This window comes from Lipotes vexillifer, unplaced genomic scaffold (genome assembly GCF_000442215.2).
Source record: "Lipotes vexillifer unplaced genomic scaffold, Lipotes_vexillifer_v1.1 scaffold1557, whole genome shotgun sequence".
Lineage (NCBI taxonomy): Eukaryota > Metazoa > Chordata > Mammalia > Artiodactyla > Lipotidae > Lipotes > Lipotes vexillifer.
This window is the reverse complement of record NW_006798133.1, coordinates 658,495-663,475: the sequence shown is the minus strand read 5'-3', so window position 1 is coordinate 663,475 and position 4,981 is coordinate 658,495.

The following is a 4,981-nucleotide window of genomic DNA, read 5'->3' as shown; positions in this document are numbered from 1 at the left end:
GTTCTCCTGGTCTCTAACTACTTCTAGAGCCTAGACAATCCCAGAGAATCTTTCTCATGTTCTTCCTGCCATTCCTGGTAGATAAGACAGAGATAATAAGGAGAATGAAAGAAAAAGTAACAACTGATGAACCCCATTCATTCCTATCTTCCATCTAATTCTGGATGCCAGTGACATTGTATGATGATATGATCAGTTCCTGGACCACTCTGGCACTATTCAAACATTTACAATTCTACTGTGTGTAGTGTGTATGTATCCAAATAGGAGCACATGCAACTATGTCATGTGTGAAAGCTTAATTCAAAAGAAAGGAAGTTATGGCCCTGCCGTCCACTCCCAAGGTAGCTGAGGACCGAGGCTCACACACAGAAGATGATGGAAGAACTTTTACAAAGCATCAGACAAAAAAGAACAAATTACTTAATACAAATCAAACTGTACCTAATTGCTTTAAGGTATTTAGAGTAGGAGAGATTAGCACTGATTCAGTGGCATTTATTGAGCAATTTTTGTGTAGCTGGCACTGTGTTTGGAGCAGCAGATTAAAATTAAAATGAATTAAGACATGGTCCATGCTCTCATGAAACTCTCTGTCTGATGAGAGAGGCAACCATATAACCAAATGAATATAGGGCACACTTAGGAACACTTGTACAGTGCCCAGAAGAAATAGCCTTTGAGTTATCATTAAAAGGACAGTAGGATTTGGTTAGGACAGAGATTGCAAACTCAAACTCCTAGAACAGTCAGGAGCATAATGTAAATGAAAGCATCCTTTTTTTTTTTTTTTTTTTAAAAAAGCAAAACAACAATTCAGTACAAGGCATTCAGTGTTCTTGGCACTTCATTTGTATTCATTCCATATTCATTCTTCTTCTTCTTACTATTATTATTTCTATTTTACTGTTGCGGAAACTGAGGCACAAAGATTGAACAACTAGTCTAAGGTCATGTTCCCTTGGAGTAGCATAATCAGGACTCAAGTGTATGCAGTCTAGGTCTGATGCCCGTATCATTCACTACAACTGTAGCTTTTCTCTAAAAGAGACAACCATGCAAGTTTACTTGATCAGTGGCAACTGATACTCAGCCTTAGGGTTCAAGAGACAATAGGGAGTGATGAAGGCTCTAACCAACTATTGTTTTCAGAAATCATAGCTAGAGAATTCTCTTTTGCCTCTAGAGAAGCCAGAAATCAAAGCTCCCCTCCTCTCATTTAAAATATCCCCAATTTTATTTTATTTATTTATTTTTGGCCATTCGCTGCAGCTTGCGGGATCTTAGTTCCCTGACCAGGTATTGAACCTGGGCTCACAGCAATGAAAGTGCTGAGTCCTAACTGCTGGACTGCCAGGGAATTCCCTAAAATATCCCAGATTTTAAATGTTGGCAAATAATTTAAAAATTAAGCCCTCTGTGGATCAAACAAAATGCAATCATGAGCTGCAAACAGATCATGTTGAGACCTCTGGATTAGGCAGACAAAGAATGTGGGGAAGAGAATTATGCAAGGAGAACAAGCTACACAAAGGCATGAGAGAGATCGAGAGTAACATGAGTGCCTAGAATAGAACACCAGCAATGGATGAAGCTGGCAAGGTCTTGGTGCACATAGTCAAGAGTTTACATGTTACCCAGTTTGCAAAGGAAGCTAGTGAGAATTTTGTCCCTGTGGCATTGTCCAAGGTAGATGAATCAAGGAAGAGGTGATGGCACCTTAGCTCGTTTCTTGTTTCTCCCTTAGCTTCACCTGGTATTGAATATTCCAGTCTTCCAAACTGCAGCCCCCTGAGCATACTTCTCTGACTTTGTTCACTTCCTCTGCCTGGAATGTTCCCCAGCTGGAAAATAAATACTCATCTAGGAAGGTTTAACTCAAAGGAGCTAAATCTTTCTAAAACATTTCCTGATTGTTCCAACCTCTGCCCCTTCCTGCCCCCGAACCCAAATGTGCAGACCAACCACTCCCTTCTTTGGACCTCTACCCTGTGTTTATCATGGCACCTGTAACGTTTTATTGCACTTCGTCCAGTTAGGTCTGCGTCACTCATTGATTTAAAGCACTAGTATGAAACACTTTTAGACTGAGAAATCTCTTATTATTGTCTGCATTTCTAGAGTATAAGACTGTGTTGGATACATAATAGGCACGAAAACGTTTGATGAGTGAGTGAATAAATAAATGAATGAACAGATGCATAAGTGTTTCCTGAGATTATGGAGTTCCAAGCTGGCTTTGAACACAATAAAAGTTCTGAGTGTATCATTTCTTAGATATTTTGTCTGTTGATGCAAGAGAATGTTTTGGTTACTTTATATTACCATTTGGATTCAAACAGTTCATTTCTTTTTCTCTCTCAATATACCAACAAATCCAACAAAACAACCTTTTACAAAGTTGCCTGTGTGAGAGAGCTCTTGTTGCATAACAAAGCACCCCAACATTAAATACTTGAAACAATGGTCATTTATTATTGCTTTTGGGTCAGCTGTGTTGTTTCATTCGTTTGGGCTGGGCTCAGCTGCTCTCAGCTAGACTCATTCATATATCTGTGGTCAGCTGGAATTTTATCTATCTCAGTACCAGATCCTTCTGACCACATTAACTTTGTATTCTTACCACGTTCATAATCCTATTGCTAAAATTGTGAATGATACATTAGGATCACCTATGTCAGTGACTATTGTTTCCTCAGAAGGTGGATCATTCATTCATTCATTCATTAAACAAATAGTGCTTTAAGGTCAACTCTGTGCCAGACATTGTGCCTGATGCTAGGAATACAGAACTGAATTAGATAAATTCTTTGACCTAGAAAAACCAGAGTCTAGTCAGGCAGACAAATGTGCAGTAGAAAAATTATAGTCCCAGAGTGTAACAATAGAAGTGAAACAATTAGAGAATTATAAACTGCAGAGGACAAAGTGATTACCCATGTGGAAGAGGGGGTCAATGGCAGAGCCAGGTAATAAAAGCTTTCTTGGAGGAATGTATGACTGAATGCTTATCTGGATATGCAATTATTCAGTAGTTGTGTTTAGACACCTCTGGCCAGGATTATTAAGATTTACTGCCATGTAATACAGCCCTTAGGGTATTGATCTTCATAGGCATAATATGAATTTGTTATTTGAATTATGGAAATGATAACTTAGCATGCTTTTCTTTGCTAGCCTTTGGTCAGTACCTGGCAGTATAGAGCAGTACTTAGGAGTGCAGGCCCTGGACCTACATTGCCTGGGTTTGAATCTCAGCTCCACTGTTTATTAATTGTGCCACAGTTTCCTCTTCTGTAAAATGGTGATGGCAATGTGAAGATTAAATGCATTATTAATACCTATAAAGGTAGGGCTTAGCACATAGTAAGCGCTCATTAATTGTTAGTTCTTTTTAATGATTTGGGTTTTTTCCCCCAGATGTTTTCTCTTTCCTCCCTTATAAAGAAGGGGTAAAAATTACCTCCCCTGGAAAAGACAGCCTCTTCAATAAGTGATGTTGGGAAAACGGACAGCTAGTTACATTTGTGTAAAAGAATGAAATTAGAATACTCCCTAACACTGTACACAAAAATAAACTCAAAATGGATTAAAGACCTAAATGTAAGGCCAGACACTATAAAACTCTTCGAGGAAAACATAGGCAGAATACTCTATGACATAAATCACAGCAAGATCCTTTTTGACCCACCTCCTAGAGAAATGGAAATAAAAACAAAAATAAACAAGTGGGACCTAATGAAACTTAAAAGCTTTTACACAGCAAAGGAAACCATAAACAAGACCAAAAGACAACCTTCAGAATGGGAGAAAATATTTGCAAATGAAGAAACTGACAAAGGATTAATCTCCAAAATTTACAAGCAGCTCATGCAGCTCAATATCAAAAAAAAAAAAAACCCAAATCCAAAAATGGGCAGAAGACCTAAACAGACATTTCTCCAAAGAAGATATATAGACTGCCAACAAACACATGAAAGGATGCTCAACATCCCTAATCATTAGAGAAATGCAAATCAAAACTACAATGAGGTATCATCTCACACCGGTCACAATGGCCATCATCAAAAAATCTACAAACAATAAATGCTGGAGAGGGTGTGGAGAAAAGGGAACACTCTTGCACTGCTGGTGGGAATGTAAATTGATACAGCCACTATGGAGAACAGTGTGGAGGTGCCTTAAAAAATTAAAAATAGAACTATCATATGACCCAGCAACCCCACTACTGGGCATATACCCTGAGAAAATCATAATTCAAAAAGAGTTATGTGGGCTTCCCTGGTGGCACAGTGGTTGAGAGTCCGTCTGCCGATGCAGGGGACACGGGTTTGTGCCCCGGTCTGGGAAGATCCCAAATGCCACAGAGCGGCTAGGCCGGTGAGCCATGGCCACTGAGCCTGCATGTCCGGAGCCTGTGCTCCTCAATGGGAGAGGCCATAACAGTCAGAGGCCTGCATACCACAAAAAAAAAAAAAAAAAAAAAGAGTCATGTACCACAATGTTCATTGCAGCACTATTTACAATAGCCAGGACATGGAAGCAACCTAAGTGTCCATCAACAGATGAATGGATTAAGAAGATGTGGCACATATGTACAATGGAATATTACTCGGCCATAAAAAGGAACGAAATTGAGATATTTGTAGTGAGGTGGATGGACCTAGAGTCTGTCATACAGAGTGAAGTAAGTCAGAAAGAGAAAAATAAATACCATATGCTAACACATATATATGGAATCTAAAAAAAAAGAAAAAAGGGTTCTGAAGAACCTAGGGTCAGGAGAGGAATAAAGACGCAGATGTAGAGAATGGACCTGAGGACATGGGGGGGGAAGGGTAAGCTGGGACGAAGTGAGAGAGTGGCATGGACATCTATACACTACCAAATGTAAAATAGATAGCTAGTGGGAAGCAGCTGCATAGCACAGAGAGATCAACTCAATGCTTTTTGACCACCTAGAGGGGTGGGATAGGGAGAG